The sequence below is a fragment of the Ailuropoda melanoleuca genome, chromosome 8, assembly GCF_002007445.2.
Source record: "Ailuropoda melanoleuca isolate Jingjing chromosome 8, ASM200744v2, whole genome shotgun sequence".
Taxonomy (NCBI): Eukaryota; Metazoa; Chordata; class Mammalia; order Carnivora; family Ursidae; genus Ailuropoda; species Ailuropoda melanoleuca.
Window position 1 is genome coordinate 78,634,951 of NC_048225.1, and position 16,646 is coordinate 78,651,596.

The 16,646-nt window shown below is 41.2% G+C and overlaps 1 protein-coding gene across 1 annotated transcript in view; it reads left to right on the top strand.

Annotated features, from left to right (window-relative positions):
- The first annotated feature begins 14,632 nt into the window (after nucleotides 1-14,632).
- Nucleotides 14,633-16,646, top strand: part of TNN (tenascin N) — a 63,399-nt gene continuing 61,385 nt past the window's right edge. Inside the window, exon 1 of the mRNA XM_034667647.1 lies at nucleotides 14,633-14,716. The gene's annotated coding sequence lies outside the window, so the exon portion shown is untranslated. The remainder of the gene's footprint in view (nucleotides 14,717-16,646) is intronic.

Sequence of the window (16,646 nt, forward strand, 5' to 3'; positions counted from 1 at the left end):
CTCATGAATAGGTGCTACCATAGTCTTTATTGGACAGGTCAGGCAACTGAGGCAGGAAGAAGGAGAAGCACCTCCCCCCAGGCCATAAAAGTACGTGGTGCAACTGGGGTGTGAACCTAGGTGGTTTGATGCAAATAAGGGGACATAACAAGTCTCCACCCTTTGGAATTTCTCCTGGTTCCATCTGAGCTAGTCTGATCTGAGCACTCAGATAGCAAGTGCCAGGAGTGCTATTTTAAGAGGGAGCTGTAAAGGAGGCCTGTGGATGTTTTCCATTACTGTTGGGATCTGAGGAGATGTTCACGCTTGAGCCCCAACAGTCACATTTATTCCTTTGGGCTAGACTTTTGTCCTGACATGTGAATGTGCCATCTGATCACTGATCAGCCCTCAGCATCTTAGGGTAAATTGCCACATTAATTCACTATGTTTTCTTCTCTTTCCTTTCCTTTCCTTTCCTTTCCTTTCCTTTCCTTTCCTTTCCTTTCCTTTCCTTCCTTCCTTTCTTTCTTTCTTTCTTTCTTTCTTTCTTTCTTTCTTTCTTTCTTCTTCTTCTTCTTCCTTCCCTCCCTCCTTCCTTCCTTCCTTCCTTCCTTCCTTCCTTCCTTCCTTCTTTTCTTCCTCGTTTTTTTAAGATTTTATTTATTTGAGAGAGAGCACACAAGCAGGGGGAGGGGCAGAGGGAGAGGGAAAAGTAGGCTCCCCTCAGAGCAGGGAGCCTGATGCAGGGTTCAATCTCAGGACCCCAGGAACATGAGCCGAAGGCAGACGCTTAATGAACTGAGCCACTGAGTTGTCCCAATTCACTTTATTTTCAAGACACAGGGCTTAGAACAGACAGCCAGGTGGCAAAACCCTTAAGAAACATGTACGTCTTTGAAACAGTAGAAACATCCTCTTGGAGATTCTGAGGTACTGGGTATAAGCATTTCAACATCTAAGCTTGGCGTGTACACTATTCAGCCTATAACGTTCCGTAAATTACTCTGTAAGTTGAGGACTACCCCATCAAATCCCAGGAAGGCTGTTCATGGAATTTAATAAACTGAATCTAAGTTTATGTGAAAGAGCAAAGGTCAAACATAAACTAAACATTTTTGAGAAAAGAATGAGGTGGTAGGGTAGGCCTGTTTGTATATTAAAACTTATTGTAAAGTTGTAATAATTAAGGCTGAGTGTACTGGTATAGGGATAAGCAAATAGATCAAGGGAACAGAATAGAGACTCTAGAAGCAAAACCATACATACATATATGAAAACTTGATAAATGAGAGATGACATGGCATATTAGAGGGGTAATCATGACTTGTTCAATAAATGGTGCTAAAAACCCTCAATATCCATATAGAAATACAAAATAAAATTGGATGCTTTGTTTATGCTGTGGACAAAAATAAATGCCAGGTATATTAAAAACCTAAGTGTATTAAAGCATCACTTTAAAACCTCTCTAGGAAAATACAGGTGGCTATCTTTCGGGCCTCAGGATAGAAAAATATTTCTTAAATAAGTCATAAAAGAAATGAATCATAAAGGGAAAGACTGATAAATTTGACCAAATTAAAATTTAAATGTTCCACATATACAAATGTCAGAAAGAAGGTTAATAGAGAAACACAAGAGGAAAATATCTGTCATGCAACAATACAAAGAATTAGGAAGCAGGACACACAAAGAACTATAAATAGATAAGAAAAATTCAGACAAATGAACAAACAAAAAGAAAGCTACAAACAGTCCAGGACAGTTCCCAGAAAGAGAAACAAAAATAACGTATGAAAAGGTACTCATTACATCTTACCAACCTCATTAGTAATTCCAGAAATAAAAATTAGAACCAGGAGATATCATTTCACAGCTCTCCGATTGCCCATAATATAAAAATATTAAAGTAATTCTGTCAATTTCAAGAGCAGGAAACTATGTGGAATCATGAGGAAGCCACACACTTGCCGGTGGAATGGAAGTAGGCTGTAAGTGCTCTGGAGAGTAATCTAACCATATCTAGTAAAGCTGAAGACTTTTGGTGTGCTTTAGGGTCTGGAAACTTCCTTGCATGTGCAGAAAAGATCTGCAAAGACTATTAAGCGTGACATTGTTTATAATAGGGGAAATTGGAATCACACTAACATAATCATTAACAGCAAAATGGGTAGACTTTGTGACATATTATGCAATGTAATAGTACATAACAACAGAAAATGAACTAGAGTAATATGTATCAACGTTGTGGCAGATAGATCCAAGGCGGACCAACAGATCCAAATAATTCCCATTTACTGGTGTCTGTACATTTGTGACATTCTCTCCTTTGGCTGCAGGGACACTCAAAATCTATGAGATAAATCTTATGTATCATATAACCTCATTTTAGCAGATTAGAATGAGAGATTCTGCTGGCCTTACAGAAGCAAGCTGCTATGAGGTGCACTGCTTAGGGAGAGGGCCACAGGGCGGGGAAGTGGGTGTCCCCTAGGGCTCTCAGCCATCAGACTCAAGGAAATGAATTACGCCAACAGCCTGAATGAGCTCGAAAGCAGATTCTTCCCCAGTCAGGCCTCCAGATGAGAAGGCGGTCCGGCCAGCCCTTTCATTGCGTCCCGTGAGACCCTGACCAGAGGATCCATTTAAATCACACCTGGGCTCCTGATCCACGGAAATTATGAGATAACAAATGTGTGTCGTTTTGAACCACTGCACTGGTGGTTGTTAAGTGGTGCCAGAACACGAATATAAACATTAATAAAAACATAATATTGATAGAAATAAAGCAAAGTGGAGCAAGAGACATACAATATATATACCATTTATATAAACCAATTCTATATACTGCAGAGGCTTATATAAAACCTATGTAGTAAAAATGTAAAGACATGCACTGGAATGATGGTCCCAATTTCAGGAAAGTGTTTCTTCTTTGAAGAGAGGGGAATAGGATCAGAGAGGCATATGCAGGGATGTTAACAGAGTTAATAATGTTTTATTTCCTAAGCTGGGTAGAGATTCAAGGGTATTTATAATACTCTTCTCTATGCCTTTTGGTATATCTGAAATATTCCATAATTTTCCCCAGACCTGCAATTGGCAAGAGGGAGTGAAAGAAAGAACCGGTAAAGCCTGGCTGGCTATGGGATATGGGACATGGGATAATAGAGGTGGAAGGAGATGGCAGGACAGAGGAGCAGCAGTCTGCAGAGGTACGTCTTGAGAGCCCTGCCCCTCAGTCACTCAGGGAGCCACCCATAGACTCATCTCCCAGATACCACAGATGGCCTCAAACGGGCGACCTCAGCAGTTCCACAGTAAGACCTTGTCATTACCGTGGCTTTGCCCTTGCATGCAATGGAAGCATTACCACACAGCAGCCTTGCTGTAACCCTACACTCTGAGCAAACATCAATTAAAAAAAAAAAAAAAACAACCACTAAAACCCAAAATGTTGGCAGTTAGGCTATTAGGGAGAATCAAAGTTGTGTGGTTTTTTTTTTAACAAAAAATAAAAGCCTGAACAGCCTGGCTTTAAGAGGAAAATTTGAGATGGGAAGCTGTGACTCAGTTTGTAAAGAAAAGGATTGTATTTTCCTATCAGTTTTTAGCAGTTAGTCATCTTCAGAGAAGGACAGTGGGGTCTTTCTTCTTTTTGATTTATAGCCATTAAGTTTGGGAGATGGCATGATACATTGGTTGTGTAAGAATGACCAAAAGAGGAATCCCCAGTAACATTTAATAGCTGGCTCTTCAGAGAGAAAAAGCTCTTTCCTGATTTCTCAACTTCTACTCTCACAATGGCTGATTTGTAAGCTATCCATGTGACATCACTGAGTGTGGAGCTGGGAAGTTAGGGAAAGATGCACATACTTGGCTCTCTGAAACCTATACATGCTGGCTTCAACATACAACTGAAATTTCCCTCCTGCCAGGGTGGTGAGCAGTGCCAGCTGGAGGTCTCAGCCATAGGGAGCGTGACTAGTGTCAGGGAGGAAACTCCTACATCTGTGACCTCTCTGGGTCCCTCTCAATCCAAAGGTGTTGAGATTACATCATTCCACTTAGAATGTAAAAGCACTTTAAAGACAAATATTTCTAGAGAATAAGAATATATGAAACGCATCAATACCAACACTTGATTCCTTTTTTAGAAAAGCAATACAGATGAGTTGTCCTCTCTGAAGAAACTAGGGACTTAGTGTTGGTGATGGAGGTCAACTTATGTACCATACCTTCTCCGTCATTATCAGCCTAGAGTGCAGGTCTCCTTCTAGATCTCAGGGAAGCTTCATCTGGGGCTAATTTTGGAAAATCCCCTTGGAGAATAATCTCTGGAGAGACTCTTTCTCAGTCTTACAGTCCCCTTAACGTTTTTCAGTCTGAAGGACATTTTCTGAGAAAAGTCAGGAGGCCTATGTTGTTTAGGATAATATGAGTACAAGTAACAAAGCACTCTAACCTAATTGGATAAAATAATGAAGAAATATATTATCTCAGATAACAAGAAGTCCCAAGGTAGGAAGGCAACAAGGTTAGTTAATTCAGGGGTTCAAGAATGTTATTAAGGACCCAGAATCCTCCCATATTTCTGCTCTGTCATCTTTTGTCCTGTTTAGCTCCTCTCATGGTTGTAAATATGGCTGTCAGATTCCAGGCAGGCATGGCAATAGCCATTGGAAGGAGAGGGACCAACCCTTCTGATATAAGAAAACTTTGTAGAAGCCACACTTGACAAAAGTAGGTCAAATATCCTTTCCTAAATCAAACCATATTGAAGAGACTGGAATTACCAGGATTAGTTTAGAAAAAATCGGGATTTAACTATGAGTCACACAGGGGAGTGGTAAACACCCAGACAGAATTGTGGTCTTGGTTAGTAGGCAACTGTCACCCCAAGGATTCTTCCACTATTCTGACTGTTGACTTGCACAGGCCAGTTTAGTCCTTTTGGCCGATTAGAGAGATCTACTTGAATCAGACCGATCAATTTGATCAGAAACCAATTATGCTATGTTTACTAAATTGACTAACCACGAGTTGGGGCGCCTGGGTGGCACAGCGGTTAAGCGTCTGCCTTCGGCTCAGGGCGTGATCCCGGCGTTATGGGATCGAGCCCCACATCAGGCTCCTCTGCTATGAGCCTGCTTCTTCCTCTCCCACTCCCCTGCTTGTGTTCCCTCTCTCGCTGGCTGTCTCTATCTCTGTCGAATAAATAAATAAAATCTTTAAAAAAATTGACTAACCACGAGATTAATTTATCAAAAAGTATCTTTTAAAGACCTAGTACTAGGTCCTTAAAAGTCACAACTATTAAAAGTCACAGCTATTGAAGTCACACTTAAATGTCACAACTATTAGGCACTGGACCTAGTGATGTGTAGAGATGGTCAATTGGAGTTAGAGCTCCTAATTGGCTGGGTAAAAATTTCTTCCAGCTGAGCATAGATAAATACTTTTTAAAAATACCTATGATTTTCAACAAGGGTGTCAAGACTGCTCAATGAGGGAAAGAAGAGTCTTTCTAATAAATGGTGCTAGGACAACTGGATATCCATGTGCAAAAGAATGGAGTTGGACCCTTACCTCACACCATTTACCAAGATAAACTCAAAATGGATTATTGACCTAAATGTAAGTGCTAAAACTATAAAAAAAACTTAAAAAGAAACTTATAAATCTTGTGACCTTGGATTAGTCAATGGTTTCTTATATATGACACCTAAAGCACAAGCAGCAAAAAAAAAAAAAAAAATTTGATTTCATCAAAATTAAAAATTTCTGTGCTCCATAGGATGCTTTCAAGAAAGTGAAAAGAAAATCCAAAGAATGGGAAAAATATTTGCAAATCATATGTTTATTAAGAGTTTAATATCCAGGGACATCTGGGTGGCTCATTTGGTTAAGCATCTGCCTTCGGCTCAGGTCATGACCCCAGGGTCCTGGGATCAAGGTCCGCGTTGGGTTCCTAGCTCAGTAGAAGCGTGCTTCTCCCTCTGCCTGCTGCTCTCCCTGCTTATGTGCTCTCTGTCTTTGACAAAGAAAATCTTAAAAAAAAAAAGAGTTTAATATCCAGAATATAAAAGGACACTTTTAACTCAACAATAGACATACAAATAATCCAATTAAAAAGAGCAAAGGATTTGAATAGACATTTCTCCAGAGAAGATATACAAATGGCCAATAAGCACATGAAAAGATGCTCAACATCACTAATCATTAATGGAGTACAAATCAAAATCTCCAGATTACTACTTCACACCCACTAGGATGACTATGACAAAAAAGTCAGACAATAACTAGTGTTGGAGAAGACATGGAGCAATTGGATCACTTATACATTGCTGGGGGGAACATAGTTAAACATAAAGTTGCCAAATGCACAGCAATCAATTCCACTCTTAGGTGAATTCCAAGAGAAATAAAAACATATATCCACAGGTAAACTTGTACACAAATGCTCATAGCAACAACATTTATAATAGACAAAAGGTGGAAGCAACCAAGTTTCCAACAATGGATGAATGGATAAACAAAATGTGGTATATCCATATGATAAAGTATTATTTGGCCATGAAAAGGAATGAAGTACTGATACATGCTACAACATGGAGGAATCTTAAAAACACCACGTTAAGTGAAAGAAGCCAGTCACAAAAGGTCATATATTGTACGATTCCATACAATGATTATGAATTATATGAAATGTCCAGAATAGGCAAATTCATACAGACAGCAAGTAGATCAGTGGTTTTTACAAGCTGGGGGAGGGGAAAATCAGAAGTGACTATAAACAGGTGTGGGGTTTGTTCTTAGGTTGAAAAACCATGGTCTCAAAGTAAACAATAGTGGTGGCTGTACAAGCTTGTGAATACATTAAGAGACACTGAACTTTAAAAGGATGAGTTCTATGTTACATGAATTATGTTGTAATAAAAATATTTATATGACTACCTCATATAAATATCTCAAGGGGGAAATAGGACAAAAAAATCAGTGGGCTAATAAATGTTTAGTTTGCAAAATTTATAAAACTCTTTTATGATTCTGAAATGTACACATCCCATTTTATCACCTCTTATCTCCTTGGTCCAAATGACTTATTGTGCGAATCAGTGGTTCTCAACCCTGGCTGAACATTTTAGAATCGCCATGGGAGCTTTCAGGAAATATGATGCCTTGGCCTGATCCCGTGGCCAATTAAATCAGAGTCTCTGGGTCCCCTCCCCTCAACCCTGGCATCTTATTTTATTAAACACCCCCAGGTGATTTTCCATGTGCTATCAAACCTGAGAAATTAAATAGTAGATCAAGATCTGGGCAGCACTGGGTCATATTATGAGGTGGTTCTTTAGCTAAGTATTTTCCCCCCTCTAATCAGGTTTATTGAGATATAATTTGTATACATTAAAAATTACCCCATTAAAGTACACAGTTCAATGAATTTTAACAAATGTGTAAGGTCCTATGACAACTATCACAGTCCAGAGAAAGAACATTTCCATTACAACCTTCAGGTCCTTTTGTAATGAATCCCTTCCGCCATGTATTAGATGCACATATTAGAATACTATACAACATTAAAAAGCATGTCTTTGAAAGAATTTATAAGAAAATGATGAAAAAAATTCTAATGTAAAGTTAAGAGCAAAGAGCAGAAGAAAAATCTCCAACTAATATGATCCTAATTGTTTAATCTTTTTAAAAAATACATGTGCACAGATACATACTTCTCTCCGTATATGTGTACATTTGTAGAAAAACAGTGGTTATCTCTGGTTGTGAGAGTTCCAGGAAATGTTAATTTTCTTCTTTATATTTTTCTGCATGTTGCAGTTATATATATCATCTACAATAAATGGCTTTTAAAATGGAAATATTAATGATTATCTACAAAACAGTGATCTATGGGCAAATGATGAATGAAGAGCCTAAAAACTGAACTGCCGCTTCCTACCAGGTTCTAGGTCCCTCGCAGCAAATCCAGCCTTCTGATCCCACACACCCTTCAGGTCACCGGCTCATAGCAACTGTTACCATCCAAAGAGAGTAATAAGAAGTTATTGGCTTCTACTGAGATGGATATAAAGAAATATTTACTCCCAAAAAAGAAAATATTGATGGAAGAAGAATCAAGTTCTTTCGATGTCTCAAAGGAAGTAATACTTTTTCCTTTGCTAAAAGCCTTTTGCTGAATGCCATGTTCTGTTGTCTATTTTTGCAGGCACTTGCACATTTGAAGTCAAATATGGTACATCCTTGTAAGCATTAATAGAGAATCTACCACGGAATCTACCATAAGGGGAAGATGGCCCTATGGGTACAAAATAGTTACAATTTACCACAGAGTGAGTGAGCGAGCTGAAACAAGATGGTGGCAGTGGAGGTCTACACACAGGTTTGGTGTCAGCTCCTTTAGATTCAGCAGAATCCTAATTAAAAATACTAAAACATATCTTCCAACCAGCTCACACAGACCCAAACCAGCTAAGGCCAGCTTCAGGTCTCCAAACCAGACACAACTGACTCAGGCTCCCTCAGAGCCAGTGCACTGGGTTTTGGGTGATTTCTTAGGACAAATAAAATTGGAGATGACGGGAGTTGGAATGCTTTTGCCTACATTTTTCTCAAATAAAAGAAGATGATATAATAACATGTTGGTTGAACCATCATTTGAACCAGCAACTGTGTTTTTTTCCAGGTTGTTCTGGAATGGGTTACAGTCTTCGGACAAAATAATGAGTTGAAATGAGTTTCAAGTTAAATTGTTCCCCTAGTTTGGGAATAGGTTCTTTATCATTTTTCCATTGTTGCATAGCAAACCTCTCCAAAATATAGTGACTTAAAACAATTAGTTATTTGCTCATAATTCTGTGGGTTGGTAGTTTGGACTAGACTGTGCTGGGATGTCTCACATAATACTGGCTGCAGTCATTCATATGTCTGGGGCCTCAGCTAGGATGGCCAGGTCTCTTTCTCCTTGTACACTTTTATCCTCTAGAAGCCACTTGTATTCCAAGAGGGTGATAGCAGAAACTGTAAGGCCACATGAGGCCCAAGCTCAGAATAATAAATGTCACTTAGCCACATTCTACTGGGCAAAGGAAATCACAAAGGGAGGCCAGGTTCAAGTAGTGGGGAAATAGACCCAACCTCTCATGGGGAAGAGCGGCAAAGAATCTGTGGCTATTTTAAGTCTACCACGAACTCCCACCCTAAAGGCAACAAACACAGAGGAGCTACTAGAACTGAAAGCTTTGTGAACTGATTTCCCAATCTCCAAGCCATGGCCTGTGCTAGCTATGACTATTTCCTGGTGGGAGATGCCTACACATCTCTTCCTATATTCTCAACAGAATATCAATAAATTCCTTGGCTACTAAGACATTAACTAAGCAATGTTGCCTTCCTTAGATTCTTTTAGCTCTAAGAAATAAAACCCTGATTCAAGAAAGTTCTGAAGCAGTAAAACTCAAGGGGTAGTAAATTCAGCAGCTTAGCAGTATCATAAAAAACTCCAGATTCCTTCCATCTTTCCATTCTGCCATCCTTGATAGGTTTCATCTTCGGCTAGTATCCTTTATGTTTGGTTCCAAGGTGTCTAACACAGTTTCAGCCCTCATATAAAGATGTGACAATGTCTGTCTCTTCTTTGGGTCATTTATTTATCTTTTGAGTGAAGGAAACTTTCCTTGAAGCCCTGCTATCAGGCTTTCCCTACATCTTTCTGACACCAAATGTATTGCATGGTCTTGTCTGAATCAGTCAGCGGCATTGGGAAACCCTGGGTTGGCTTAGATCAGTCAGAACCCACCTCATGGAGCAGGGAATGGGCCCAAACTTCCCTGAAGCCTAAGATCATATTTAAATAAAATTGGGGTTCTCTTGGGAAAGAGGAAGGATGAGGCTGTTGGGAGGCAGGTAGAAAAGTACCTGCCAGCACAGTGTAGGCTTGATATATTTGGGGAATTTGCTTTGTTCTTGGGCATTTTCAGGAATAAATCTGTCATGATGGAATTTCAGGTAATGTATTATGTACTTTGCTATGCCATAGGTGGTGAGGGGAAAAAAGTCCTCGTTCTGCAGAAGTTCATACTGAACTGAAGGAGTCTCTGCGTGGTGATGCCCAGGTGGCACAGTTGATTGAATGACTGACTCTTGGTTTCTGCTTGGATCATGATCTCAGGGTTGTGAGATCGAGCCCGTGTTGGGCTCTGCACTCAGCGGGGAGTCTGCTTGAGATTCTCTCTCCTCTCCCTCTGCCCCTCCCACTTATGCTCACTCTCTCTCTCTCAAATAAATAAATCTTAAAAAAAAAATGGAACCTCTGTGTGGATACATAGAAAAGCCAACCAGCACTATCAGTCTTGGAATGAGGGGTACAGGGAAGACATTCCGTAACTCAGGTGTCAAGTGAAGTCACCTTTCTTAGGGAGTTAAACACAATCAGGTCCAACCTCCGACTTCCAACTTGTGGAAAATCCAAAGCACCTCTGTTCCCATCACCAATTTCTGTGAATTCTGTCCTGGACAGGGTACAGGGGCTTATGGCCTATGGACATGTTTGGTTTGGATTCTCGCTTCCTCTGAACTCCGTTGCATGGTGTTTTAATCCTCTGGCTGTTTCCTTTTGTGCAGCACTGACCCAGATGTGTGACCCAGTCCTTTCCTTTGGTTTTTCTTCTCACCTTTCAAACTTGCCAAAGCAACAACAACAACAACAACAACAACAACAACAAAACATCTTTGTGTGTGGAAGACTCAACCTTAGATTGAGTCTTGGGGGGCCATGAAGGGAGGTTGATATAAGGCAAAACAAACACTTTAATATTGAATAGATATTCTTGTTCTTAAAGTAATTCATCTTCTAAGGATTATCTCACTGGCCCCTGTCCTCCCTAGCCCCAGCCTCTGCCCTCATGCCTCAGCACCTCCATAATCTTTTCTGTTTCCCCTTACCAGTACCTATTCATCCCATGCAGAGTATTTTCCTACATGAAGAGAGTTACCTCCCTAAGAGAAACTCTGGGGCCAGCTGTTAGAAAAGTAAAGATTTCACCTTGGTTCAAGCGTTTATAGTAGGGAAATTAGAGAAGACTCATGGAGTTGAGATGAGCTTGGCCTCAAGAAGAGGTGAGAGGAGTATCATGTATACCAGGACCCAGGAAGGCAGAGCGGTTGAAGCTGACCATTTGTATTTGCAAACAATGGGAGATGAGTTTGAATGTGAAGATGTGATGGGGCTATTACAGAGAGCTTCAGAAGCTTGGGTCTATAGGTAATGAGAGCTTCTGAAGATTTGGGCAGATGAATGACATGAGAGCTTATGGTTCAGAGAGAGCATTTACCCATGGTGCTTGGGTGGGCTCTGTGACAGAAGTCAAGCTTTCTATCAACGCTCATTCTCCCATTTTAAATTAACACTGTTTCTGAGCTTTCATTGGACACGTGACCACCTACCTGAAGATATGCCAGGCTCTCTGGCAGCTCTGTGTGGTCATGTGACCAAAGTATGACTGAAGGGATGCTTTGGAAAAAATGTGTGCCCCTCCAGGCTGTGCCCTTATCCAAAAATGTACATCATTTTCCAGTAGAAAGAAACAGAGTTTTTTTTGAAAAATAACTGATTTTAGTGTTGGGGTAGGAGAAGTGCAAGATGAGCCGAACCATTTTGCTATCCAGGAGGTAAGGAAATGCTCTAAGAGTGGCAGGGGTGTGTTAAAAGGACACAGGAATCAGCTGAAAGGGCTCTTCCTGGCCAAATCTGGGATAATTTGAGCAATGAAATAAGTAATCGGAGTAAAGAAAATATAAGGCAGAGAATAAAAAGTAAGAATACATGAATCAGTTTGGATATAGGTAATAAAATAATAAAGTGGGAGGAGGAGAAGGAAAATCTCTACTTTATAGTAGAATTCCATCTATCATCATGGTGTGATGGAATCAGAAAAATCACCACCTGACAGCCACCATTGTAGTAAGTGTTCCAGGCAGGACTCAACAATGGGTGCTCAACTAGCGGGTGAAAGTAGAAAACCAAGCAGGACATTTACATGTCTCCAAACATCTTCCCATAACCTATCAATTACAAAAGGGACACCTATTTCAGTGGAGGAACCTGGCAGACCCCACCTTAACCTAATGATCCAAGGGCACATCACTGACGTTGGGACAGTTGGATATCAAGTGCCACCTGATAAGATACAATGAGGACACGCCACTTCTGCTGTATTTCTGCCCAAAATGCATAACCTAAATCTAGTTGTGTAGACGCGTCCAACAAACCCAAACTGAGGGTGTTCTACGAAATAACTGACCTTCATTCTTCAAAAATGTCAGGGTCATGAAAGACAAAGACTGAAGAAGTGTCCCAGGCTTAAAGAGACCTCGAAGGCAGGACAATTAGATACAATGATTATACTGGATTGGATCCTGGATCAAGAAAACAATTTATATTTTGCTATAAATGCCATAAGAGAGACAAAGGACGGACTTTGAATACAGTTCATAAATTAGACAGTAGTATTATACCAATGTTAATTTCCTTATTTTGATCATCGTATTGAGGTTATGTAAGAATATATCCCAGTTTCAGGGAAATACGGAAGTTAGGGGAGACAAAAGGTAAAGAGGTAAATCATGTCTCTGACTCCCAAATGTTTTAGAATAAATATATATATATAGGAAGAATGAATGATAAAGCCAATATGGTTAAATTAACATTTGGAAAATGTGGGTGAAGGTTTATTCCAGATTCTTTGTAATATTTTTGCAATTTTTCAGCAAGTCTGAAACAATTATAGAATAAAAAAGTTTTGTTTTGTTTTTAAGGAATGGGCATGCACTTCCTCTGCCCTCACTTCTTCATTCTCCCCTCTGGCTGGGAGATAGCACTGGAGAGAGGCGGCCTGCACTGTGGGTGGTGGTGCTGCCCTACCAGGCCCAGGCGGCCTCTGTTATATGAAAGGGAAATCATCTTCCAACTTGTTGAGCTACTTGCATTGGTGGGAGAGCTCTTTGTTATAGCTACGCGCCCTGCATCTAACTCATCCAGGTTAGAGGAGGGAAAGGCTGGAGGAAGGTGGTCTGTTAGGAGCCTGTTGCATTGGTTTAGTTATTCCTGTTTGAGGCATGGAAGATGGGGTAATGGAGAGAGTTGGTGAAGATCACTCCTTTGAGGAGAATTAACAAAAGGAAATTAAGACTAGGAGAGCAATGCGAGCGGACAGCAGGATCCTAGGAGCCTCTAGGGGACACTTTGCTATTTAAGAAGCAGAGAAAAAAAATATCCAGGGGAGAAGAGAAATGTTTGGGGACAAGGGGATTTTCTGGTGACCCCTAATTCACACCACAATGAATGTACCACCTCTGTGTATCGCTGGTCTCGATTCCAAGGGCAGAGAGTGGGGCTACTTGTGGTTTTGAGTAAAGAAGGGCAGGGAACTCTGAACCCACCTAGACTGAGGTGGGGATTATTAAAGACTACTTAGTAAGGTACGCAAGGAGAATTTTTAAAATGATAACGACAACGGTAATGACAGCTAACATTTATTGAGTCCTCATTGTGTCCTTGGGACTTAGTCAAAATTCTTTACACATATTCGCTCCTTTAATCCTCACCATAACCATATTACTCTTCTCTTAGAGACGAGTAAACCGAGGCAGGAAAAGGTTAAGTCAAAGATCACTTGCAAGTAGCAGACACAAACTTCAGATACAGGCAACCTGACATCTGGACACACCCTCACACTTCTGGGGCAACTCCTCCATCCCATCTCTCCTGTCCTCCTTCTTTCCTTCCAATAACATTCAATGCCAACACAGGTAAGCTGAAACATATCAGCTCCTTCCACTGTGTTGTAGATCTGCATTCTAGAACCTACTTCAGGCAGGGCCGAAGTGGGGTAGAGGGTAGAAAGGACAGTGAGTGTCAGCCATGACCCATCGGAATAGCTCTGGTTCACAGAAAGAATTAAGGTCTGTCCATCTGATGGCAGAAGAGGAAAGGGCAGCAGGAAAGGACCACCACTATGCCTTCCTGGTCATGGAGCTCTTCCGGGGCTGGTGTGGGGGAGGCTTCTGGAAAGGGGTGGGCCAGAGCAGGCAGCGAAGTTGAATGCCCTGGACCTACTGTTCTTGCTCCTGGAGTCCTCAGAGCCCTGCCATTCAGAGCTGTGAATTGATGGAAGGAGGAGATGGGAGGTTGCAGGAGGTTCCGTCCCTGAGGGTCTCTGCTCATTTCTTTCTGTGCCAAAGGTCTTCTCCTATTTAAAAAATGGTAGGCAATTAAGCCCCAGGGTGCCTGAGACGGAAAAAAGAGAAAGAGACTTTATAAAATCTCTTTCAAACCCAAAGACCAGCTCCTGGCCAGGAGACATGCAAGCTCTTTTAATAACCTTATTCTGGATCCACTTAAATGGAAACAGTCTCCAGTATTTTTAGCTGCTGCGTAATGGATGTAAAAAAGACGGGGGAGATGTGTACGGTTTTTCTTTCCTTGTTAGAATTAAGAAGGAATTGCTCATTATCTCTTAACTGAGTCTCTGCCAGGAAGACGGAAACACCCAAGAGTCCCCATTGGCTCCTCCTCTGGCCTGGATGGGATTTAAACCAGGGAGGGAAGCTGAGGAGGGGAGAGAAGGCGGAACGGAGCAGTACCGAGTTCTGCAGCCCAAGGGGCCCAGTTTCTGGGTGGCAGCAGTGTTGGAAGTGGTGCCCAGCAGCCTCTGAGGTAAGAGCCCCAGTCTCTGAAGACTTTACCTGCGACGGGGAGGAAGGTAGCCAGGTGGAAATGAGCTCCTGAGCCTGAAAATCCAGGCAGTGTAACCAGTGTCCTATCACCTCTAATGGGAGGGAAAACCTAATTAGGAAATATTTCCCAGGACCCAAGTACCATGTCCTTAGCCAGCAATATACTCGATACACTGATGGGACTGAATGCAATCATCTTACCTGGCCACACTCAGTCTGTGTTGTAGGAAATTTTTGCCTGGCATAATAACAGATTTTTACATATGATGTTTCCTTTAAGTTTGGCATGCCCTTCTCAGAACTATTTCTTTGTTGACTTTTTAAAATTATTATTACAATGTCAAAGTCCTCTTTTTTTTTTGGCTAATTTTTCTTACATCTCACTTTTTAAAAAAATCCTAAAATGAAACTTTGATTTTAGATGTGATCAGGAAACTGTTCTAACTTTCCCCTTTTCTGGATTTTTGCATATCCAAGTAAGATGATGTTTGCAAATGCACTTGAACAGCTTTGAAATGTTTTCAAACATTTGATTTTATAGGTTTTGTTTTTTATTTGTTTGAGAATAACTTCTTTCTCCAAAACTCCCATGCCATGACCCTTGTAATGCCTCAAGAACACCCATTTGGAAAAATTTCAAGAAATTATGCAGTGGACTAGTTCTCTTTATTCACTTATCTATTTATTTTTGTGGTTTGGAGACAGTTGAGGGAATGGAGAGAGAAAGAATGAGTGAGAGTAGTCACCTAAAAGCACGAAACTGGAGTTGCTGATATAAGCATTAAAAAAAGAACAAATTCTAATGTGAAAATAACAAACTAGATTAGCCACAGTGCTTAATGTCCATGGGTTCTTCAAGGAGTCAGAGTATCACCCAGCAGCAGATGACACCTGCCTAACCAGGACTGTAGACTGGTGGCTGAGCGCAGGATCTGCATGGGAAGAATTGGTGGTTTTTGGCATTTAGGTGTTTGTTAGAGACTCAGAGTCAAGGTGATGATGCTGGGAGACAGACTCTGGAGCCATAGAAAGTATTAACATCAGTTACCATTTTTCTCAGGGGAGGAGGGAACACCCCCACTCCCCCAAACCAGACATTCTTTCATGCAACTTTGAGTTCTGCCATATCCCCAAGTTTGTGGCTATAGCCGAGTTTTTAAGGAAGGAAAATTGGGCAGGATGACTTCAGATCATCTTGCGGCTTCTGGTTTCTATTCCAGCACCATTCTGTGGTTTGATGTAGGGTAGACTGGGGTCTGCTACCGAGAAGATGCCTGTAGAAATCATGCCAGTGGAAACTCTTGTCCATCCTCCGCTCATTCCAGAGCCTTGGCTCCTGTAGGATCTGGATCCAGACATGAGATCATGGTTTAGGTTCTGGAGCAGCATCTGGAGCCACCAGTCTCTGAACTGATGACGCTAAGATCTCAAGCCTGGTCCCTGAATGGGCAGGGGCTTTGTAGGGTTTCACCACAGTAGACTCACCGCGAATGTCAACCAGCCACCGTCTGAGTATGTGCTGTTGGTCTCAAGGAGAGACCCAGAGACTGAGGATGGGACCCAGCCTCTCTGGAAGAAGGCTGGAATTTTAAAATTTTTTCAATATGTGGAAAGCCACACGTTAAACCACATCATACACCTCTCTTCATTGTCATTCAGCTGAAACAGCGTTTGTCATCAGAAGCCCCCCACACCTGTGTGTCTAAAGTGGTGCTTTAAAGTCATTCTAGAGATTGGGTGTGTGGTTGGATGTGGGAGAGGCAGGTCCTGAATGTATGCCCTTGTGCCCATCTTGTCTTCTCACTGTGCATGAGCCCGTGTATTCCCATGAAAGCGAAAGGAAGGGCTTTTTGTGAGAAGGGGCTTCATTCCCATGGTGTAAATGGATATCTTTGCCTGATGCTCAGGAA